At 42.5% G+C, this 25541-nt stretch overlaps 1 long non-coding RNA gene and 1 other non-coding gene across 2 annotated transcripts; one reads left to right on the top strand and one right to left on the bottom strand.

The window, feature by feature from the left end:
• Positions 1-2278: 2278 nt before the first annotated feature.
• On the bottom strand, positions 2279-5906 carry LOC139039135 (uncharacterized). Its single transcript, XR_011492346.1, has 3 exons — positions 5820-5906; positions 3669-3747; positions 2279-2468 (listed from the first exon to the last, which is right to left on the bottom strand). It is a non-coding gene; the product is annotated as an uncharacterized lncRNA (long non-coding RNA).
• A 16753-nt stretch (positions 5907-22659) lies between these two features.
• Positions 22660-22732, top strand: TRNAE-CUC (transfer RNA glutamic acid (anticodon CUC)). The gene has a single exon. It is a non-coding gene; the product is annotated as a tRNA-Glu (tRNA).
• Positions 22733-25541: the final 2809 nt, after the last annotated feature.

Below are 25541 nucleotides of genomic sequence, written 5' to 3' on the forward strand. Positions count from 1 at the left end.
CTTAGGTCTTTTACTAAAAGCCCCCAGTGCACAGTCAAGGGAATCATTATGTGAAACCCAATCTGTCTAATGCCAAAGTTGTGTCCCTTCTCTCTCTCTCCCCTACAGGGAGGCAACCTCAGAGTTTCCTCCATCGCCACAAACTCCAGGGGGCCTTTGCTCTACGTGTGCCCAGTGAGTGCTGGTAGGGCCAGAGGAGTTCCGTACATACAGAAATTCCAGTTGGGACTGTATTTTTCAAAAGTCTTTGTGGAATTTGTTACAATATTGCTTCTGTTTTATGTTTCGGCCTTGTGGCCATGAGGCATGTGGGGTCGTAGCTCCCCAACCCGGGATCGAACCCTTGTCCCCTGCATTGGAAGGTGAAGTCTTAACCACTGAACCACCAGAGAAGTCCCTGGAATTGTCTATTGAATGGATTTTCTTCAGTCCCATCTTTACCTTGTCAACATTTTGACAAGTTGTCTTGGCTAGTTGGCTATCATGTTGGTTTTTAACAAGGCGGCTAGATCTTCTGATTTCTCTAAACGTTGAGGTTTCTCAACCTCGGGACACTGGCATTGTGGGTAGGCTACTACTATGTTGTTGGGGGCTGTCCTTTGCCTAAACATCATAGAATGGTTAGCAACATCCCTGGTCTCTACCCACTAGTTAGCAATAACATCCCCCTCCCCCACCAGTTATGACAACCAAAAATGTCTGCAGACCTTGCCAAATGTCATCTGAAAGAGAGAAGGGGCAAAATCACCCCTGGTTGAGAACCAAGGCTGTCACTCAAAAGGCCACATGGCCTCCTTGCCTTTCTACCAAAAACCCAACAAACCAACCCACCCCTCCCAAGAATGTCAGCCAAGGAGCAGTGGTCCAGTGAACACCTGTGGGTGGAGCCTGGCTTTTCTGCTTTGGGGGAGGGAACACAGTACACAGATTGCTGGCCCTGTACTTACTCGATGCCCCCACGAGATGTGAAAAATGTAGAGCTTTCGATGTGCAGATGGCTTGCGCTGCTTAATTACCAGCCGAAAGCGTGCTAACATTTTCCTCCCTCCCTCTGCCTGCAGCAGCCCGCCAGGAGCAGTGGAGGCATTAACCGCAGGGAGTGGGTGCCCTTTCCCGCATCCTTATCACACACTAATTATTTGATTCTAAAGAGACAAAGTAGAGAGAATGTAACATATGATTCTGATGACAAACAGTTTTTTAACTGTCTGCTGTTCTTAGTGACTAGAGCATAGGAGCTGGTTGCTAAGCAACTGGGAAACTGCAGACTCGGGTACTGGCCATGCTGGTTTCGGAAATGAGCCATAAAAGGAATTCCCCAGTGAGAAGGGATCCCATACCATTGCCTGGTTGCCATGGACACCACATATAAGTGATGGATCCTGGGTTATAGGCCATGTTTAAGAAAAACTATGTTACCATTGCTTAAGGCTTGAATGGTATGAGACAGGTATGGAAGACATCTTCTTCTACGTTATTCACGCATCCAGCCCCTTCTCACGTGCTCCCCAGAAAGAGAGGTCTGAATCTAAGTGGCTTAGACATTCCATCCAATTTCAGCTCTGCTCTTATTTAATACGTTCCAGTCTTTGCTAGCATTGGAAGGGAGTCTGCAATCTGGGGAGCAAGTCTTTAAGCAAGAAAAGATGCCTCGGGTGGCAGACAGGCTGTCTGTCTGTCTATCATCCAACCCTGTTTGGGGGCCACATAGTGCCTGGATCTGGCACCACGGCAACTCTCTCTGTTCACAGGTTCTATTGGGATTTTGCAAAACAAGAGATTAGCGGCAAAAAAGACAATAGCCGTGACTCCAAAATGCAACTGGTGTGTTGGGCAGAGAGAGGCATGGGCCACTGCGATTCTGTCAGAAATTAGAAACAGACCTCAGATAATAGGATGAAAAATCTGAGGCAAATATAAAGATGTGGAGCTTAACGTACAAAGATGTGCAGGTTTAACCAGGCTTCCTATGCTGAACAGTAGAATAGACGGGGTTTGTTGCAACCTCACAGGCTACACAGCCTCATGGACAGGAGACTTGGGACACTAGACTCTAAGCCCCAAGCCTCACAAATGGGGAGACTGAGGCCCAACCGGCACAGCAATTTGCTCAGAGAGCACAAACATTTCTGAGGGGAGGCCTATAAAGGACAACTGTGCATTTTTCGTTTTGCAGCATAACCAATTGCCCCCCAAACTTAGCAGCTAAAAACAAACACTTCACTATTATTAAAATAGATAATCAACAAGGAACTACTGTGTATCACAGGGAATTCTACTCAATATTTTGTAATAACCCAAAGGGGCTTCCCAAGTGGTGCTAGTGGTAAAGAACTCACCTGCCAGTGCAGGAGACGTAAGAGACCTGGATTCGATCCCTGGATCAGGAAGATCCCCTGGAGGAGGACATGGCAACCCACTCCAGTTTTCTTGCCTGAAGAATCCCATGGACAGAGGAGCCTGGCGGGCTACAGTTCAAAAGGGTGCAGACATTTCAATATTGTAAATCAACAGTACTTAAAAAAATTTTTTTAAATTTATTACAGTTTCTGTGGGTCAGGAATCCAAGAGCATCTCAGCTGGGGGCCTCTCATAGGCTACCATCAAGGTATCAGAGGGGCTGCAGTTGTCTCCAGGCTCCACAGAAGAGGATCACTCATGTGATGGTAAGCCGACCTGAGATCCTCACTGGCTGTTAGGCTGGCGATTCCAGTTCCTTGTTCCGTGGCCCCTCAGTAGGACAGTTTACAACGTGGCAGCCAGCTTCCTCATAGTCAAAGATGGAAGCCACAGCCTCTTTAAACCTAAGCTTACAGGTGATGTCCCATCATTTTGGTCATATTTTATTCATTAAAATTGAGTTATTTAATACAAGGTCCATCCTGTACCAGGAGGAAGAAGGTTCCATGAGGGCAGAGAGACCAGTTGGGGATCATTGGCTATCACAGAAGCTGCCTACCACCATAACCAAGTATGCTTCCAGGATCGAAGATGGCAGAGGGGGAGAGCCAGGGAGCCTAGGAAAGGGCAGCTAAGAGAAGTGATAGATAAATATGAGAAAGAGAAATATATAGTAGTGGAGAAGAGAAAGAACCTGGGAGAGTGGGAACAGAGAAATGGTGGAGGAAGGGAATTAGGGAGTTGGAATGAAGGACATGAGTTATAAGAAAAGAGAGAAAATAGTTCCTGGGTTTTGGCACCAAAAAACAAAAGTGAAAATAGGATGGAGAATGAATTGGGAGTGGAAGTAGGGGAAGAGAGATGGGAAGCAAAAAGCTCAAGCAGACAGTGTGAGAGCCGTGAGAGTCTCATTCTTCAGATTCCCAGATAGCCTTGAACTGTCCTGAGCAGGTATACCAGAAATAAATGTGGCACCAAACATTTACTTCTCCTGAATCCACTGAGAAATTCTGCTGCTTTATTAACTGCATGGGAAGTAAGAGACTGGCTTTCTCTCCCTTCAGCCCAGCTCTTGACTCCCTGTTTGACTCTGCGTTTAGTGACTCAACCACACTGGAATGCAGGGTCCTTATCAGCAAAATAGACAGGTTGGCTGGATGATCTTTAAAGTTTTTTTTTCTAGATCTGAAACCTCACAAATTACACACCAGGGACTAGAAATGAGGAGTCAGAGTAGAAATGGTCCCTGGATCTGATACAGAACTGACCTGGAGTCCATTTTGCCAAGATGCCAGTCCATCAGTATGCCTCTTGAAGGAAGTTCAGCTCCACTCGTTTGTAGTATCTCTGTGCAAGAGAGACTCCATGAGCTTAATTCTCAGCACCAAGATCCCCATCTGATGCTATGTCAGGAACTTAGACTCTTCAACCCTCAAAATAGTAGGAAACCACCCAAAGCATGATTTGTTCAGCTGCCAGAGAGCCATCAGGGATAAAGACAAAGCAGCACTCACCAGGAACGTGAGGATCCAGGGCCTCTGAGATACAGAAACTAGGATGCCTGGGTTTAATCACTCTTGTCAGTGTGTGGAGCTGGTACTTACAAACAAAAGGACAGCATCCCATACCTCCGTTGGACCCCTGCCACACCATGGTTCATGAGGTACCCAGGGATATGCACACACTTTCAAAAAGCATCTAAGATACATAGAAAACAAACATAGGGATACCAAGGAGGCAAAAGGGGTGGGATGAACTGGGAGATTGGGATTGACATATATACATTACTTTGTATAACACAGATAAGAGAACCTACTGTATAGCACAGCTTCCCTGATGGCTGAGCAGTAAACGATCTGCCTGCCAAGGCAGGAGACACAGGTTCAATCCCTGGGTCAAGAAGATCCCCTGGAGAAGGAAGTGGCAACCCACTCCAGTATTCTTACCTGGAAAATGCTATGGACAGAGGAGCCTGGTGGGCTACAGTCCATGGGGTTGCAAAAAAGTTGGACGTGACTTAGCAACTAAACAACAACTGAGTATATAGCATAGGGAACTGTACTCAATGCTCTGTGGTGACCTTAGTGAGAATAAAATCCAAAAAAAGAGTGGAGAGAGAGAGATATATAGCTGATTCACTTTGCTATACAGCAGAAACTAATACAACATTGTAAAGCAACTGTACCCCAATAAAAAAAATATATTTTAAGAAAAATATCAAAGAAGCCAGTCTTTGCTAATCATGGAAATCCACTGATGGAATAAAAACAATCTTGACTATAAAGGCTGTCTATACTTGCTTCTATATCCTCCATCCACTGCAAGTGATGGATGGAGCATTTTGAAAAGGCTTGATATTAAGCCTTGGTTGTGGCCACTGGTTCCATTTCCTAGTGTTTCTATATAAAGAAAATATTTGAAGGAAAACTTCACTTTCCTAATAATAAGTCTCTAAGAACCTTTTTCTGATTTGCAGAGAATTCAGCCAGAAGACACTTAAGGATGAGGAAGAGTGGGTGTAGTAACTCCCAGGCATGACGGAGAAGCTGAATGTAGCAGATGCGCTGGTGTTCCTGCCCACAGCCACTTACATTTGGCTTGGCTTCCATTTGCCAGCATTTACCATCCAAGAGCTGTCTTGGATTTCGACAGCCCTGCCTGGGTAGAAGGTAGAGTGCTAGGAAATGATTAAATATCATCCACTCTCTCCCCCAGAAGCAGCCCTCCACCAGTGACTGAAGGAGCCCAAATATAAATAACCCTACGTTCCTCACCCTTACGTGGCATAGACATGAGGTGTGTCTTTACACTGTTTCCTAGAGATCTCTGCAAGGATCAAGCCCCACTACCTTGCCTAAGTAGTGACCAGCTCCAAGATTCACTTTGTGTTGACTTCCTTCCCTTGCCTGTATCAACTCCCCCCTCTCCTACTGGTGTTGGATGGCATCACCGAATCAATGGACATGAATCTGAGCAAACTCTGGGAAACAGTGAAGGACAGGGAAACCTGGCATGCTGCAGTCACAAAGAATTGAACCCAACGGAGCGAATCAACAGCAGCAGCAGCAACTGGTGTTTCCTAGCATGACTTCTCTAATAAACCATCTGCCCTTAAACTCTCTTCTCGAGACCTGCTTCTAGGTGAACCCAAATTTCTGCTAGGTAATAGGAAGGAACAGAAAAATATTTTAAAAAAGGATTGTTATTTAAGGATTTCTGTAAGCAGTGTGCTTTCCTGGTACATTTAAGAGTTTGTTCACAGTACATTACTCTCCTTTATAGAAATGCTGTAGGACAGATTAGGTAAAAAGTGCTGCCCACAAGACAGACAAGTCAGAAATGAAGATGAAGCATCTCTGAAATGGTCAGGGAGGTTGCTAGGAACATTGATGCAATTTACAAAACTTCTGTTGACTCACAACTTTCCTGGTAGGAGCATCCCTGGAGATGCATGTCCACAGAGTCATCCGGGAAAAGGCACTGACAGGACCAGAGTCTTTTCAGAAGAGATGGTGCTGGAGCTTGGCAATACCCACACTGGATCATATGATTTGCCTCTGGCAGCATCTGGTCCTGAGGCTGCACTGGTGTGGAGTAGGGGGGGAAGGGAAAGCTGAGACACCATAACTTGAAAGGCAACTGAATAGGAAGCAGCTTACCACATGTGGCCTCAATTTTCCTCTAAAAGCTCATAATACAACTGTCAAAAATGGCACTCTGAACCCAAATTATGAGATAATTATGTTCAGTCCCAAATTCAACACAATAAAGGTTATTTGCTCACAAGCCCTAGCAACCGTCTCATAAGGGGGAGAAAAACACCGTACAAAAACAAAATGTAAACTCACAAGGCAGTAATAAAACGAGCGCACAGCTATTCATTTCAAGTCTATTTTGAAAAGCCTTTGATAATACCAGTAATTCCCCGTAAAGCTCCTATTCTCCTGCCACAATTCCCTTCTGGAGATAGAAAAAGGTTTTTCTGTTCTACTGTCATTCCATTTAGGGAGATGAAGTCCACTTTCCTTCCCAATTTTGTGTTTTTCATTCTTAAATAAAGAAATCCCTGACCACTTTCTATCCAGCTAAGCCTACTGCCTAGGCAGGCTTCAGTGGCAGGATCCATGTGGATCTTTGTTTTGCACAACAACATCCATCCAATGGTCTTAACAAGGTGCTGAAATGGAGCCCAAGAGCCTTGTCCACAGGTGCTGAAATGTTCCCCCAAAAGGTAAAAAATTCAACCAACCATCTGCCAACCTCTAAGTATTCGGATGCTTCCGAGCATACAGGCCTGGTGGTTTTCGTGTCCTGGAGGGCACCAGGGAAGCTGAGCAACTCCTCACCTCAGGGTACCACTGGCAGGTGTACCTGCAAAGAGGAAGGAAGAGATAAGGGCTCAAGATACACCTTTGATTGCAAGAATAGAAACATAGTTAAACAAGTTCAAGTAAGAGGGTGATGGCTGTATAATCTCATGGACACTGAGAAAAAGCTGAGCAATCGAGCCTCAAAGAGGGTGGGGACCGGCAGCAGCTTCAGGAGGTGGGGTGGTGGGGGAGTGAGGTGGTGGGGAAAGGAAAGGCAGGGCTGTGTGCAGCGTGAGAGGCCTCTAGAAGGGGATGGGCATGTGGGCACTTAGTCCCTTTAATACAGGAAGACATAAAAAGAATAGAAGCTGGGGAATTAAATAATAGGAACCAAAACAAAGAGGAAGATACACATTAACTGAGGAATGAAGAAATGTCATCAACAAATGCTTTAGCCAGCAGTCAGCACCTCCCTAGCACCTCCCCTTCAATCAACTAAAACTTGGACTCTGCCTACCGTTCAAGCCCCTTCACAAATAGGCATGTACCCAGAGTTAAGACTTTCCCCAGTTTGCTACTTGGAGAGATGCTGCTTTGGGAAACATCCCCAGTGTTTTTCTTTCTTGCTGCAAGTAATAATAAACCCTTCCTTCTAGGTGTGGTATGAAGATCAGCTGTCCCTAATGTAGAACCAGCCTTTTCAGTACTACAAATATACTACAAAGACCTCATTTATCCACACTGGTCATTCTGCTTTACATGGTTTATATTCTGATTTTTATGGACTAATTTTAAAGAAAGTTGTATTCATTGAAAGGATCAGACAATAGCCAGAACATAGAAGCAACCTAAATGTCTGTTGATGGATGGATGGATAAAGAAGATGTGGTACATATATATAGTGGAATACTACTCAGCCATAAAAAGAAAAGTGGGTCATCTATAGTGATGTAAGTGGACCTAGTGTCTGCCACACAGAGTAAAGTCAGATAATGAAAAACATATGGTATATTAATGCAAACATATATAGAATCTAGAAAAATGACACAGATGAACCTATTAGCAGGGCAGGAATAGAGATGCAGTCATAGAGAATGGACTTTTGAACACACCTTTTTGAACACCCCTTCCAGGTGGGAAGGGGAAGGTGGGATGAAATGAGAGAGTAACAATGACATTTATACACTACCATGCATGAACTAGCTAGCTAGTGGGAAGCTGCTCTATAGCACAGGGAGTTAATCTCATTGCTCTGTGATGATCTAGAGGGGTGGGGTGGGTGGGGTGAGGGGGATGTGGGGGGTGGGAGGAGAAGAGTACAAGTACAGAAAGTGGGAACTGCATTTGAAATTGAGACCAGCAACTTAACCTTTGTGTGTGTAGAAAGTGTTAGTTGCTCAGTTGTGTCTGACTGTTTTCAACCCCATGAACTATAGCCTGCCAGGCTCCATGGGATTTTCCAGGCAAGAATACTGGAGTTGCCATTCCCTTCTCCAGGGGATCTTTCTGACGCAAGGATTGAACCTGGGTCTCCCACATTGCAGGCAAATTCTTTATGATCTGAGCCACCAGGGAATCCTGGTTATTGCTATATTAAAACCTTATAGGAAATGCAAATCAAAAAACTACAAGAGATACACACACAAAAAAGGAAAAGCAACCGAAACACAACAGTAAAGATGGTCATCAAACCACAAGAGAACAGAAAAAAAGAGGAAGGGAAGAAATGAGACCTACAAAAACAAACCCAAAGCAATGAAGAAAATGTCAAGAGGAACATATATATCAATAATTACCCTAAATGTAAATGGATTAAATCTCCCAACCAAAAAACAGAGATTGTCTGAATGAATACAAAAACAAGACGCCATATATATGCTGTCTATAAGGGACCCAATTCAGATTAGGGACACATACAGACTGAAAGTGAGGGACTAGAAAAAGATATTCCATGCAAATGGAAACCAAAAGAAAGCTGGAATAGCAATACTCATATCAGACAAAATAGACTTTAAAACACTGTTACAAGAGACAAGGAAGGACACTGCATAATCAATGGATCAATCCAAGAAGAAGATATAACAATTACAAATACATATGCACCCAATAAAGCAGTACCTCAAATGCTAACCAAAGCAACATTTGGTTAAGCCAAATGCTAACATATTAAAAGGGGAAATGGACAGTAACACAATAATAGTGGGAGACTTTAACACCTTACTTCCACCAGTGGACAGATCATCCAGACAGAAAATTAATAAGGAAACACGAGCCTTAGTTCACAGATTAGACCAGATAGACTTAACTCATATTGATAAAACATTCCATCTGAAAGCAGCAGGATACACTTTTCTTCTCGAGTACATATGAAACATTCTCCAGGATCACATCTTGGGGCACAAATCAAGCCTCAGTAAGTTAAAGAAAATTGAAATCATATCAAACATCTTTTCTGACCACAGTGCTATGAGATTAGAAATCAATTATTGGCGGGGGGGGACACAAAACATGGAGGTTTCTCTGGTGGCTCATAGGACAAAGAATTGGCCTACAGTGTAGAAGACCCGAGTTCAATCCCTGGGTCAGGAAGATCCCCTGGAGAAGGGACTGGCTACTCACTCCAGTATTCTTGCCTGGAGAATTCCATGGACAGAGGAGCCTGGCGGGCCAAAGTCCATGGGGTCGCAAAGAATAGGACATGACTGAGTGACTAACACTTTCACTTTTCATGGAGACTAAACAATATGTTACTAAACAATCAATGACTCACTGAAGATAACAAAAAGGAAATTTAAAAAAATTACCTAGAGACAAATGACAACAAAAACATGACAAGCCAAAACCTATGGGATACAGCAAAAGCAGTTCTAAGAGGGAAGTTTATAGCAATACAATCTTATATTGGGAAACAAGAAAAATCTCAAACAATCTAGCTTTATACCTAAGCAGCTATAGAAAGACAAACAAACAAAACCCAAAGTTAGCAGAAGGAAAGAAGTCATAAAGGTCAGAGCAGAAGTAAATGAAAGAGATGAAGAAAACAATGGAAAAGATCAAAGAAACTAAAAGTTGATTCTTTGAAAAGACAGACAATCTTTATCCAGACTCATCAAGAATAAAAGGGAGAGGACTCATATCCACAAAATTAGAAAAGAAAAAGAAGTTACAACTGACACCACAGATACAAAAGCTCATAAGAGACTACTTCAAGCGAGTATATGCCAATAAAATGGACAACCTAGAAGAAATGCACAAATTCTTAGAAAGGTACAACCTTCCAAAACTGAACCAGGAGGAAACAGAAAATAAAAACAGGCCAATAACAAGTACTGAAATTGAATCTATGATTAAAAAACTTCCAACAAACAAAAATCCAGTACCAGATAGCTTCACAGGAAAATTTTATCAAGCATTTAGAGTTAATACCTATCCTTCTGAAACTCTTCCAAAAAACTGCAGAGGCAAGAACACTCCCAAGTTCATTCTACAAGACCACCATCATCCTGGTACCAAAACCAAAGATATCACAAAAAAAGAAAATTACAGGCAAATATCACTGATGAACACAGACACAAAGATCCTTAACAAAAGACTATCAAACAGCATCCAACAATACGTTAAAAGGGTCATACATCATGATCCAGTGGAATTTATCCCAGGGATGCAATGATTCTTCAATATAATAAATCAATCAATTTGATACGCCACACTAACAAACTGAAGAATAAAAACCATATGATCATCTCAATAGATGCAGAAAAAGCTTTTGACAAAATTCAACACCCATTTATGGTAAAAACTCTATAGAAAGTGGGTTCAGAGGGAACCTATAAGGTTCAACACAATAAGGGCCATTACAACAAATCCACAGCAAATATCTTTCTCAGCAGTGAAAACTTGAAAGCATTTCCTCTAAGATCAGGAATAGACAAGGATGTCTACTTTTATTCAACATAGTTTTGGAAGTTCTAGCCATGGCAATCCAAGAAGAAAAAGAAATAAAATGAATCCAAATTGGAAAAGAAGAAGTAAAACTGTCACTGTTTGCAGATGACATGATACTATGTGTAGAAAATCCTAAAGATGCTACCAGAAAACTACTAGAGCTCATCAATGAATATGGTAAAGTTGAAGAATACAAAATCAATACACAGAAATCTCTTGCCTTTCTATCTACTAACAATGAAAGATCAGAAAGAGAAATTAAGGAAACAATTCCATTTTCCATCACTTCAAAAAGAACAAAATACCTAGGAATAAACTTATAAGATGTTGATGAAAGAAATCAAAGATGATACAAACTGAGAGATATACCATGCTCTTAGATGGGAAGAATCAATATGGTGAAAATAACAATACTGCCCAAAACAATATACAGATTCAGTGCAATCCCTATCAAAAAATATCAATGGTATTTGTTTTACAGAAAGGATGCCATAAACAAAACAAAAAGACAGCCCACAAAATGGGAGAAAATATTTGCAAATGAAGTGACCAACAAGGGATTAATCTCCAAAATATACAAACAGCTCATGCAGCTCAATTAAAAAAAAGAAAGAAAGAAAGTGGGCTGGGGACTTCCCTGATAGTCCAATGGTTAAGAATCCACCTTGCAGAGAAGGGGACTTAGGTTCTATCCCTGGTCTGGGAACTAATGCCTTGGGGCAACTGAGCTTGTGTGCCACGATTAGAAAGTCCATGTACCACAACAAAGATCTCATGTGCCACAACTAAGACCTGATGTAGTCAAATATTTTTTTTAATTCATTAAAAAATGGGCAAAACATCTAAATAGACATTAAAAAACTGGAAATAGAACTGCCATATGACCCAGCAATCCCACTTCTGGGCATACACACCGAGGAAACCAGATCTGAAAGAGACACATGCACCCCGATGTTCATCGCAGCACTGTTTATCATAGCCAGGACATGGAAGCAACCTAGATGCCCATCAGCAGACGAATGGATAAGGAAGCTGTGGTACATATACACCATGGAATATTACTCAGCCATTAAAAAGAATTCATTTGAATCAGTTCTAATGACATGGATGAAACTGGAGCCCATTATACAGAGTGAAGTAAGCCAGAAAGATAAAGACCATTACAGTATACTAACACATATATATGGAATTTAGAAAGATGGTAATGATAACTCTATATGCAAAACAGAAAAAGAGACTCAGATGTATAGAACAGACTTGTGGACTCTGTGGGAGAAGGCGAGGGTGGAATGTTTCAAGAGAACAGCATCGAAACATGTATATTATCTAGGGTGAAACAGATCACCAGCCCAGGTTGGATGCGTGAGACAAGTGCTCGGACCTGGTGCACTGGGAAGACCCAGAGGGATCGGGTGGAGAGGGAGGTGGGAGGGGGGATCGGGATGGGGAATACATGTATATCCATGGCTGATTCATGTCAGCGTATGACAAAAACCACTGCAATATTATGAAGTAATTAGCCTCCAACTAATAAAAAATAAATAAATAAATAAATAAATAAATAAATAAATAAATAAATAAATAAATAAAAATAAATAAAATTCATTAAAAAGTGGGCAAAACATCTAAATAGACATTTCTCCAAAAAGACATATGGATGGCCAAAAAGCACATGAAAAGGTGTTCATCAAGACTAACTGTTAGAGAAATGCAAAACAAAAGTACAATGAGGTATCACCACATAGCACTCAGAATGGCTATCATCAAAAAGTCTACAAACAATAAATTCAAAAGAGTGTGGAAAAGGAACCCTTCTACATTGTTGTTGGGGATGTAAATAGGTACAGCCACTATGAAGAACAGTATAGAGATTCCTTAAAAAGCTAAAAGTAGAGCTACTATATGATCCAGCAATCCCACCCCTGGGTATATATCCAGAGAAAACCATAATTTGAAAATATTCATGCACTCCAATGTGATTGTAGCACTGTTTACCATAGCCAAGACATGGACGGAGGAGCCTGGTAGGCTATAGTCCATGGGGTCGCAAAGAGTCGGACATGACTCAGCGACTTCACTTTCACTTTTCACTTTCATGCATTGGAGAAGGAATGGCAACCTACTCCAGTGTTCTTGCCTGGAGAATCCCAGGGACACGGGAGCCTGGTGGGCTGCCATCTATGGGGTTGCACGGAGTTGGACACGACTGAAGCGACTTAGCAGCAGCAGCAAGACATGGAAACAGCCTAAATGTCTATTGACAGAGGAATGGCTAAAGAAGATATGGTACATAGGTAGAATAATAGCCATTAAAAAGAATGAAGTAGTGCCATTTGCAGCAACACAGATGGACCTAGAAATTGTCATACAGAGTGAAGTCAAGTCAGGCAAATATCATATGGTATCACTTATATGTGGAATCTAGAAAAATGGTACAAATGAACATATTTACAAAACAGAAATAGAATCACAAGTGTAGAAAACAAACTTAAGGTTACCAGGGCAGGGTGTAAAAGAGTGGAAGATAAACTGGGAGATTGGGATTGATATATACTACTATATATACACTACTATATAAAATAGATATCTAAAAGAACCTACTGTATAGCACAAGGAACTCTACTCAATACTCTGTAATGACCTACAATGCGAAAAGAATCTTAAAAAGAGTGAATAGATGTATAACTGGTACACTTTGTGGTACACCAGAAACAACACAACACTGAAAATCATCTCTACTCCAGGGAAAAAATTTTTAAAAAGAGGACTACTATCTGTTTCAACACGGGTTCTTTAAATCTCTTCCAGCTCCCTGATCAGAGCCTTTGTCCACCCCTCGTCTGTTACTCCTCCCAATCTTTCTATCTACTTCTTACCCATGCTTTCCTGCTACTCATTTCGTAACCATACTCTCTTGTCCCATAGTATGTGATCTCTTTGAAACCTCCGAAGCCTTTGTGTATTCCAGGGTGATGGAAGTTATCACTGGAGGTTAGATGATGCCTTTAAGATATCCTGAGTTAACTGATGCCTTGAACATGCCCGAGGGAAGACCCTGAACACCGAAAATCTTCCTGATCTGCTTGGCACCCTCACCTCTTTTGCTACACACACACTTACTCTGCTCTCATTTCTGGTTTCATTTGGGACTTCACATTTCTGATTCCAACCATGAGAATTCCCCATGCTTTTTTATCAGACTGGAGAGAGAGTGTGTGCAGGCACAGACGTACCAAAGAGGAAACAGTAACTCTGATGGCCCTGCCTTCACTCCTTCTCTTGCCTTCCTGTCCTCAGCTGCCTCTGAACCATCCAGGTGCGAGACTGCTACACACCACTATGTATGTATGTATGTATGTATGATGGAGCTCACACAGCTCCATCAGCCCTGTCCCTGGAGAGAGTCTTGGCCAAGGTCAGGCTGAGCCTGGTGCCTGTGGAGATGCTTTGAGGTTGACCGTACAGGAGGGTATATCCTGCTGGAAAGCCTGTCCCTGGAGATTTGGGTCCTGCAGCTCCTGCCTTCATTTCCTCTGCCCTGATTCTGATGGTGACAAGGGATCAAATGTACTGCTGGCGTCAGTGTTTGCCGATTACCCAAGAGTCCTCACAAGACACCTCTGGCCCGCAGCCCAAGTTCCATGAGGGTAGTAATAAACTCTCACTGCTTTGGAAGTGTAGCACTCAGCACCGATCCTGGCCAAAAGCAGCTGATTCTTATCAGAGGCTGAAGGACGAGTTTTACTAGAGTTCCCATGCCCAAACTTGAAAAGCGAGTTCAGCTGCCCCTTCACTCCACTCACTGGAAGTTCCATCCTATTCTTTTAAAAAAGGCCAAATGCTCTAGCTCTCTAATGACTCTTGAGATCGCCATGCGGCCCAGTGACCACTGGCTGTGGGTCACTGAAGCTGATCAACTGGGCTGGTTTGCCTGGGACTGAGGGGTCGCCTGGGACTTTGGTATTTGATGCTCAAAGTGGGAAAGTCCCAAGCAACCCAGGACAAGTTGATCAGTTTTTCAGAACTCCTGCTGTCAGAACTCTCTTGTGTGCACAGGATAGAGTCTGTCCCTGGAGACTTGGATGGGGAAGGAGCAAGGAGGAACAGGAATTTTCATCATCACCATGTAACTGGACTGTATTCTGCTGCAGCTGCTAAGTTGCTTCAGTCGTGTCCGACTCTGCGACTCCTTAGATGGCAGCCCACCAGGCTCCCCCATCCCTGGGGTTCTCCAGGCAAGAGCACTGGAGTGGGTTGCCATTTCCTTCTCCAATGCATGGAAGTAAAAAGTGAAAGTGAAGTCGCTCAGTCGTGTCTGACTCTTCGCGACCCCATGGACTGCAGCCTACCAGGCTCCTCTGTCCATGGGATTTTCCAGGCAAGAGTACTGGAGTTGGTTGCCATTGCCTTCTCCGGGACTGTATTCTAAGTCTTACCAAAATGGGATGTTGATGGTTATTTGTAGGTTGAGGACTGTTATCACTGGTCCAGAATTGGGCCATGGCCCTGGAATACCCAAACCTTCCTTCCCTCCACCATCCACTCATTCCTGCAAGGTCACCAGGGAACCTCTACTCACTGAAGACAAAGTGCAGCAAAATGATACTTTTGCTGAATCAGAAGCAAAGCACATATCCAATCCTGAAGGTCAACCCATGCCAATGTGAAGAAAAGCCATGCCAGCAAAGTCCCCTTTGAGCAGAGACAAAGAAGGCAGGGGTACATGGGCAAGAGTATTTACCCCAGTGGCCAAAGTCATGTGGGTCTCCTAGTCAGGGCGGGGGGAATATCAGTTGAGCCTGAAGCCAAGACCCCTCCTACCCCTCAACCCCTTGCAAGCACTGCCGTCCAAAATCAGGCAGTGGCTGGGTCTTCAGGTCATGCCTTATTTTCCTGGAATCCTTACATGCAAAGGATACAAAGAGACTGGGCATGTGCTCTGGGACCTTTAGCTATTCTAAAAGTTCTATGTCTATAGCCCATTAAAATGCCCTGATTTGACCAATTTATTGAGCTTGCCTCCTTTGGGGGGAGCCAAGTTTCCTCTGCTTTGGAAGCCATTACTGTGTAAGTGTAAGTATGTAAGTATTCACAGTACTGGTGGTTAACAGTCCCAAGCTTTGGTGTTTTTTAAAGGTATCTGTTATATGGGAAAAGAATCTAAAAAAAAAAAATAAGAGTATGTATATGTATAACTGATTCACTTTGTTATACACCTGAAACTAACACAACATTGTAAACCAACCATATTCAAATTAAAGATAATTTTTTAAGATGTATTTGATTCAAACAATGAATGCTGAAGAGGTGTGGGGAGAAGGGAACCCTCCTACCCTGTTGGTGGGAATGTAAACTGGTACAGCCACTATGGAGAACAGTATGGAGGCTCCTTAAAAAAACCAAAAATAGGAAACCATTTAAGAAATTGAAAAGTAATCGCAAACAATATTGGGTAGTTGTGACTTTCAGTTCTGGGTCAGTTGAATTTTGTGCTCTTTTCTCTGTGGTGGTTCTATTTTTCTCCAATAAAACTTTTTATTTAAAAAACAAAAACAAAAACAAAAATAGAGCTACCATATGACCCTGCAATCCCACTCCTAGGTATTTATATACGGAGAAAAACATGATCCAAAAGGATACATGCAGCCCAGTGTTCACTGCAGCATTGTTTACAATAGCCAAGATATGGAAGCAACCTAAGTCCATTAACAGTGGAATGGATGAAGATGTGGTACACATATCCAATGGAATATTATTCAGTCATTAAAAAGAAAAATGATGCCATTTGCAGCAATATGGATGGACCCAGAGATTGGTACATTGAGTGAAGTAAGTCAGACAGAGAAGGAGAAATATTGTATAACATCCTTTCTATGTGGAATCTAAAAAGAAATTATACAAATGGACTTACAAAATAGAAAGAGACTCATAGACTTAGAGAAGGAACTTACAGTTGCCAGGTGGAATGATGCAAGGGAGGGATAAGTAGAGGGTTTGGGATGGACATGTAAACACTGATAGATTTAAAATGGATAACCAACAAGGACCTACTGTACAGAACAGGGAACTCTGCTCAATGTTATGTGGCAGCCTAGATGGGAAGGAAGTTTGGGGGAGAATGGATACATGTATATGTATGGCTGAGTCCCCATCACTGATCACCTGAAACTATTACAACATTCTTAATTGGCTATACCCCAATACAAAATAAAAAGTTTAATAAATATCTGTGATTGGCTTAAGGTGAAACTTTAGCTTCTCAGTTTCCTCACCTATAAACTTGACTGAACTAAATTTGGGTCATTAAGGTTTCTTTTGACTTTATGATTCATCTCTCTCTCTCTCCCTCCTTCCCTCCTTCTTCTCTCTCTCTCTCACATACACACACATTCTGCTTTATTTCTGGATATTAACTCCAAATGTCATGCCAAACTGTATTAGAGCCTGAGGCAAAAAAAAAAGGAAAAATCAGTAGAACTCGTTCTCTATTTAAATATTGATATTTTGTTTGCGGGGTTTTTGCATTAATTTGGATTTTAATGCACTATTTAAAATCTTGACTTAGCTGGATTTTTGGTGCCCCCTTAAATGGTGTGCCCAAGGCAAGCGCCTCACTTGCCTTGCCCTAGTTCCAATCCTGTTAGCCCCTCTCTCCCTCTGGGTGATGAGGGAAGGGAGACTTCACAGATGGGGAGAAAGAAGAGACTAATGCGATTCATTCTATGAAGTTAGCCAGGGCCAGCTGTAGTGGTTGTTATTATTATTGGTAACCCATTTTGGTGGCTCAGACAGTAAAGAATCTGCTTGCCAAAGCAAGAGACGCTGATTTGATCCATTGGTCAGGAAGATCCCCTGGAGTAGGGAATGGCGACCCACTCCAGTATTTTTGCCTGCAGAATCCCATGGACAGAGGAGTCTGGTGGGCTACAGTCCATGTGATCACAGAGTCAGACACTACTGAACGACCAACACTTTCACTTTTTCACTTTCAACCCACCTATAATTTCTAGTTTTTTATTTTAGTTCCCCCAGACTAACAATTCTTTGAGTATGGGGACCCTCATATCTTTTTTTTTTTTTCCCCAATCTTGGCCTCTACACATCAAATGCCCAGCACAGTTAAGCACTGAATTATTAGAATAAAATGACAAGACACACAATGAATTCTAGATTTCACACCTACCCTTCTCTTGACCTTCCAGAAGACACCTATCTGTCATTAAAATTATTTTTTAGTTCAGATGATAAAAACACAAGCATCTAGAAAACCAGAAAGGTAAAACTGTGGCTTTGGTGCAATGTTATCAGACAACAAGGAAGAAATCTGGGGTTTGTTCTTTGCTTTTTTCTTCTGACAGAGTCAAGATGAGTAGAAGGGGACTTCACTGGTGGTTCAGTGGCTAAGACTCCATGCTCCTAACGCAGGGAACTCAGGCTTGATCCCTGGTCAGGGAACTGGATCCCACATGCTGCAGCTAAAGATTCTGCATGCCACAACAAAAAAATCTCACAACCCACAATGAAGATGGAAGATCTTGCATGCCACAACTAAGACCCAGCGCAACCAAATAAATAAACTTTAAAGTTTTTTCTTTTTAAGAGGAGCAGAGGGAGGTAAGATGCAGACAAACAAGCTTCATGGAACCAAGAGGATTCCCAAAGTCTGAGGAAGGTCACTATTCTTTGACCTAACAAACCGAAGGATACATATTACCCACTGGCTTGGGACAGAATTTGCAGGAAAACCTTCTGACTCCATTCATCTGGTCTTGGGATGGAGCATAAAGGACTTAGTACTGAAATGGGATCTGAGGTGGAAGGGAGGGGGTATATGTGTACTTACAGCTGATTCACTTTGTTTTACAGTAGAAACTAGCACATTGTAAAGGAATTATAGAATTTTTTAAATTAAATAAACCAGGATCTGTGAAAAGTCTGCATTAGAGGACATTTCAAAGGACTTTTATTTCTTTCAATTAAATGCATAAATAAAAACTAATAGTATAATAGGGCTTTCCTGGTGGCTTAGCTGGTAAAGAATCCACCTGCAATGCAGGAGACCTGGGTTCAATCAGTGGGTTGGGAAGATCTCCTGGAGAAGGGAATGGCTACCCACTCTAATATTCTGGCCTGGAGAACTCCATGGACTGTATGGTCCGTGGGGGTCACAGAGTCGTACACGATGGAGCAACTTTCACTTTCTTTCAATAGGTATAATAACGGATTCCTGCTGAAGTGCTAGCAAGCCTTGATCTATCATGATAGAAGGCACTGAACTGAATTCTCTACTTGTTCAACCACTGTGTGCCCTTGAGCAAATCATTTGCAAAATCATTTGCCACCTCTGACATTATGGGGGGCGGGGGAGGGGACACCACTCAAGGGTTGAAGGCAAGTTTGTTTATTAAACACTCCCTCCCATTGTCTTTCTGCCCTACTGGCCTTTCTCCCATCAGAAGTGTCAAGGTTTTTTTGTTTGTTTGTTTTTTTAGTATTTATTTATTTGGCTGCACTGGGTCTTAGTTGCAGCATGTAGGATCTAGTTCCCTGACCAGGGATCAGACTCCAGCCCCCTGCATTGGGAACTCAGAGTCTTAGCCTCTGTACCAGCAAGGAAGTCCCAGGGCTGTCAAACTGTTAATTAGTAGGTTTTCAAACATGAAAAATACAAAGTTTTACTGTACACTTGGTTAGGGTTTTTTTGGGTTTGTTTTTTGTTTTTTAGTGGTTTTTCTGTACACTTGGGAAGAATGGAGGTTTACGTTTTAAAGCAGAAAAATAGAGCTTGCTTAGGAATCTAACAAGTCACACCCCTCAAAAAATGAAATGGAAGATCCTGAAAATCTGGGACTTCGTGCAAAGAAAGAACAAGAATCGTGTTGGTTTTTTTTTTTTTTTTTTTTAAGATTCTCCTTCCATTTGCAACATCTTTATGCTTCCTTTATGGATTTCTCCATCTTTTTCAACTCTACAATGAGCTATTTTAAGAGTCTGTTTTCCTTCTCTACAGTAATACTGTTCAGATAGGCAATTTAATTGTCATCATACTTTTTCTTAGTCTTTCAAGACCTTTCATTATGGTGAAATAATTTTAGGTGCACCAAGCACAAATCCATTAAATACTTTCCTTATTTCACTAATGAACTATTGTGGGTGGTAAAAATTAATTTCATTCCACCCGTGATACTCACATATCTGTTAAATTTTTATAGCTGAGAAATGAAGGTTGCAACTAACTGAAGGCAAATGAGAGTCTCCTCTTAAAATGTTAAGTCTGTTGTTTCATTTATGCCAAGATGTATCTGAAGCAAAAAAAAAAATCTATAAAAATACTTCACAAAATGAAAACGGCTCAACAGTTCCAATCTCAGGGTTGCTGCTGCAGAGGTTTTTATAGGCTGGATATGCTCAGGAATTAGAAGGCCCCTGTGTTCATGCATTGGAAGAAAATCGAGCAGATGTGCTTTAGCCTGTCCCAGTGGGCAAATCATTTGCAGGCTTGCACGGTACCAACAATGTCAAGGTCCTGGATTGAATTGCCACTTAGCTCAGCCAGTGTGGCTCGGGTCCACAGCTCAGGCTGTGGTGCTAACACCTCCCATTTCACACCTCCACCCAGGGGAGGTCGCAAATGAGAAGGGTAGAGGATGTGGACGAGTTGGTCAAACCCTTCCCTGATGCATGGAAAGAAACTCCAGACTCAGGGCCTACGACAGAGTGCCAGGGAAGGCTCTCCGACAGGCAGAGGACAACACCTTGTAACAGTCACGGGTCAGACCCATGAACTCTGGCTGGAAGGTGCATTGAAAAGAAAAACAGGGACTTTCTGACAGTCTGGTGGTTAAGACTTCACCTTCCAAGGCAGGGGATCCCATATGCTTCACAGCCAAAAAACCAAAACATAAAACAGGAGCAACACTGTAACAAATTCAGTTGTTTAGTTGCTAAGTCGGGTCAGATTCTTTTGCTACCTGGTGGAAGATAGCCCACCAGGTTCCTCTGTCCATGGGATTTCCCAGGCAAGAATACTGGAGTGGGTTGCCATTTCCTTCTCCAGGGGATCTTCCCGACCCAGAGATCGAACCCAAGTCTCTTGCATTGCCAGGCGGATTCTTTACCACTGAGCCACCAGGGAAGTCCTGTAACAAATTCAATGAAGACTTTCAAAATGGTTCACATCAGAACCAAAGAAAGAAAAGAAAAACAGAAATCATCCTATTACACTGATGACAATAATGATTTCATTGGTAAAGGGGGGATGGGGTGGGGAATAAGAATGTGTCTTTAGAGAAATAGCGCAATAGCCAGAGTTCTCTTTAGGGAGACAGGACAAGTGTCACACGGCAAGAAAGGTCCAAGAACTGTCCCTGAAGATATATACTTCCAGAACCACCAATGGCCTTGACAGAGGTGAAATTGGGACTGACTAGTTAGTGCTTCCTTCCTTATAGTCTCTTCCTGAACCCACTCTGATTTACTAGAGGTCAGCACCTTAGGTGGAAGGACCAGAGTGTGGATTTTTCTTTAGTCACATTAAATTCCAGTTTCTGCCTTCAAATATGTGCAAAGTGTTCCAGAGGGCTCCAGGAGCTTGGTGCTTGAACCCCTGCTACTGTTTTTTCCTTCATCTCTTATTCTGGATTCCTTTCTCATTTCTCTCCACCTTTCTTTCTAAAACCCAAATGGTTGATTGATGAGATGAAATGATCACTGATAAGAAGAAGACAGCCTAAGACAAAAATCCCCCAAGTCATGTCCTGTGGCCCTGGTGTAATTACTCAGGAGAGTCTGATTGTAGTTCATCCCACTGCTGAGTTTAGGGCTTAACCACATGACCAGGAAGATCAGTGATGACTTTAAAGAAAAAAAAAGAAGAAAAGGTCCATAAGAATGCAGTGGTCATATTTTTTCCATCTATAAAAACCATTACTTTGTTGTACTTCCATTTATCCACTCACACACACACAACCTGATACCTTTATTATTTTTAACTCTATGAAATGGCAGCGAGCCATGTTAGCCTGCAGAGAATTATCAGTGGAGTCTGCCTTTAAAAAGAATGAAGGGGAAAAAAAGAGGTTTCTCTCCTCAAGTGACAGTAAATTGGATAAATGCTATTTTTAGATGAAATACATCTAACTAATGTCCAGATGTGATTCCACCACATGAAGAGAAAAACAAATCTATCTAAAGCACTGAGCTGTACTTGAAAACATTCTGTAAAGATTTCTGGTAATAACGATTTATCATGGAAAAGCTGAGACACGTGGTACTGACCGGCAGCCTCGGCAGAGTTTCCCCTGGGAACAACATCTACACACGTGGCTTCAACATGTAGATGATCCCAAGGTTTACATTCCTGATTTAATTGTTACTGACTCTCTGGGCTCACACTCGTCGGCAGTATATCTCCACGTGAGCAGAGGAAATAAGGGGAGAACACACGAGTCAGGATTTCTGTGCTCAGCCAGTGGGGTCCTAGGATGGCTGACATCACAAGAGATCATGTACTTGTTCAAAGGATGCTGCTTCTGCTCCGGAACGTTTTGGAAGTCCTACTCCTTCACTCAGCAAATATTATTTAGACACCTACAGTCTTCCAAGCTGAGCATAAAGTGATGAGCAGAACAAACACAGCCCCTGTCCTCAGTTAGTCTAGCAGAATATCTTTTGGAGCCCAGATTGCAAATTATGAGAGAAAAATCAAATCTTATTACTTTGGTGACCCAAAGAGCAGTCCCAGTCTTTGCTATGGTGCATGAACTTGAATAATGTCTGGCCATTTGAAACATCAATCCCTGAAATAGAGTCACTGAAGATACTTAAAATAACATGACAGGGGCTTTAAGAGAAGAGTCACAAAGAAATGGCTGGGCGGTGGTGTCATCACTGGAATAAAGCGATGGCCTCTCCAGGTGATTCTCTCTGCCATTTCTGCTCCTACAGGGAGGAAATGGGGAGAGGCTGTGGCAGGGAGCGAGGGCGAGTTGGGCAAGGGATAAAATCCCTGGTGGCACAGTGGTTAAGACTCTGTGCTCTCAATGCAGGGAGCCCAGGTTCGATCCCTGGTCAGGGAACGAGATGCCACATGCTCCAACTAAGACTTTGTATGCCTAAGGAACTAAGGAACTCACCTGTTGCAACTAAGACAGTGCAACCAAATAAATATACCTTGAAAAAAAAAATCTGGATAGAGGAGGGAGGGGGATAAAAGCATTAAATGAAGGCAGCTTCAGAGTTGAGCCCAGATAGTTAGAAAACCGTGGTCAAGGTGTAATGGACTCCATCAAAGGACTGGATGTGGGGACTTCCCTGGTGGTCCAGTGGTAAAGAATCGGCCTGCCAATACAGAGGATGTGGGTTCAATCCTTGGGACGATCCTGCATGCTGAAGGGCAATTAAGTCCACGTGCTGCAACTGTTGAGCCCACACACCCTACATACAGCCTGTGCTCCGCAACGAGAAGCCACTGCAATGAGAAGCCCAAGCACAGAAACTAGATAGTAGCCCTGGCTCGTCACAACTAGTGAAAGCCTGTACACAGCAACAAAGACCCAGCACAGTCGAAAATGAATGAATAAATAGAGACAGAAAAAATTTTAAAAACTGGATGGGGAAGCACAGAAGCTAGGTCTACAATGTGGGCACCAAAGTCCAGGGGAGTAGAAGAGTTAAGTGGTTTTTGGTTTTTGTTTTTTTTTCCCCAGATTAAAGATGGATTTGCATGTAGCCCTCTAAACTCTCCTACTCGAAAGCTCTTACAAATATCCCACTCTCTGCCGAGAAATTTAGCAGCAACCTGAGGTGTGCCTTGTAGGCATGAAATCGAGCTGATCGAACTGATGAAGATATCAGGCTTGCAACATCAGTTTCACTCACATTACCCTCGACAGCTCAACTAACCAGGACAGGCCAGGGCTGGCTTCCTTTCCCTCCTTAAGAGCCACCCCATCGGGATAATCTTTTAAGCCTAGCAGATCAGAAATATCCTTATCTTGGGTTTCGTGGCACCATGGGTGATGCTGCTTCCCTATAGGGACTCTGATGGAGTTGATCTCCACCCCAGTACCCTGATTTACCCTGGTGGTTTTATTTTGTATTGGCGTATAATTGCTGTACAATGTGTCAGTTTCTGCTCTACAACAAAGTGAATCAGCTGTAAATATACCTACATCCCCTCCCTCCCACTCCCCCACCCGACCCCTCTAGATCATCACAGAGCAGCAAGCTGAGCTCCCTGTGTTACACCGCCGCTTCCCACTAGCTATCTATTTTACACGTGCGGGTGCATGTGTGTGTATATATATGTCAGGGCTTCTCTCCTAGTTCATCCCACCCTCCCCTTTCCCCACAGTGTCCACAGGTTCCATCTCTGTCTGCATCTCTCTTCCTGCCCTGCAAATAGGTACATCTATACCTTCTTTCCTAGATTCCATAACACTGGTGGTTTTAAAATATACCTCAAATATACATCTATGGGATGGCCTGGTGGGTGGGACCAGACTTCCCTACTTGGGTACATACAGAGCTTTTTTTTTTTTTTTTCAGTCAGTTTTATAAACTGGTCTCTATGCAAGATTCTGTTAGATAAAACAAAATAATTCAGAGCAGGTTCTAGTATATATTTTTATAGAAAACAAGGTGGGATGCTTGAAATAGCTGTTCTAGACCAAGAGTCAGCAGTCATTTCAACCATATGTGGATGAACTGGGCTAGACTGTGGGGTAAGCAGATTTCTTTTGTGGTCTGTTAAGCCCCAGGCATGGACAAAAAAGAAAATAATAGGAAATCAATAAAAGAAGAGGTACATCAGAGAAAGAAAAGGATTAATTTCTACAATAGTGGTTTGCAGGCCTTTCTTCCCAGAAAATGTACACTTATACACATTCACATAATACTCTGCAAACCATCCATAGGGCTCTGTCAACTGTGAAGACCCTCATCCAGGGACCCAGGTTGAAAACATCCATGGGAGGCCTCCCTCACAGCAACAACCTTATGTTACCCTATCAGTTACATAGGGTGCCTGCTGTGAAGCCAATATTCTGGAATTCTCATTTTTATTTAATGTGACTCTGATTTTTCCTAGTTATACTCATATGGATGTTGCTATGAATCACAGTGTTGTTCAGTCACTAACTCACGTCTAACTCCTGCAGCACGCCAGGCTTCCCTGTCCTTCACTATCTCCCAGAGTTTGCTCAAATTCATGTCCACTGAGTCGGTGATGCCACCCAACTATCTCATCCTCTCTCACCCACTTCTCCTCCTTCCCTCAATCTTTCCCAGCATCAAGCTCTTTTCCAATGAGTTGGGTTTTCGCATCAGGTGGCCAAAACATTGGAGCTTCAGCATCAGTCCTTCCAGTGAATATTTAGAGTTGATTTCCTTTAGGATTGACTGGTTTGATGAACCACAGTGAACCACACCCAAAGTTTTGGACACAGGCTTTCAAATGTTTTGCTTAGGATTCATCTAATTTAATAGGCTTTATCAGTTACTATCCAATCCATATCTTTAGATCTCTAATTTGAAGAAATAACGTAATTGTCAGATTCAGGTGAAGTCTACCACTTGCCAAAGGTGTTTCAACACTTGTATTAATAGCTCCCCTTGGAAGCACAAACAATTGAGGCTTTTGCTGGAGACATCTAATATTATTTGGTTATTTTAATAGCACTAGCCTTCTCCTGGTGTCATCATTAAGCCTCTAATACTCCCTTAGGCCTTGATGGTTGTTGATACTGACACTTTAAATCAACCTCTATTTAAAACCTTAAGACCAGGGCTTCCCTGGTGATCCAGTGGCTAAGACTCTGCATTCCCAATGCAGGGGGTCCAGGTCTGATCCCTGGTCAGGGAACTATATCCCACATGCCACAACCA

This window comes from Odocoileus virginianus, chromosome 17 (genome assembly GCF_023699985.2).
Source record: "Odocoileus virginianus isolate 20LAN1187 ecotype Illinois chromosome 17, Ovbor_1.2, whole genome shotgun sequence".
NCBI classification, from domain to species: domain Eukaryota; kingdom Metazoa; phylum Chordata; class Mammalia; order Artiodactyla; family Cervidae; genus Odocoileus; species Odocoileus virginianus.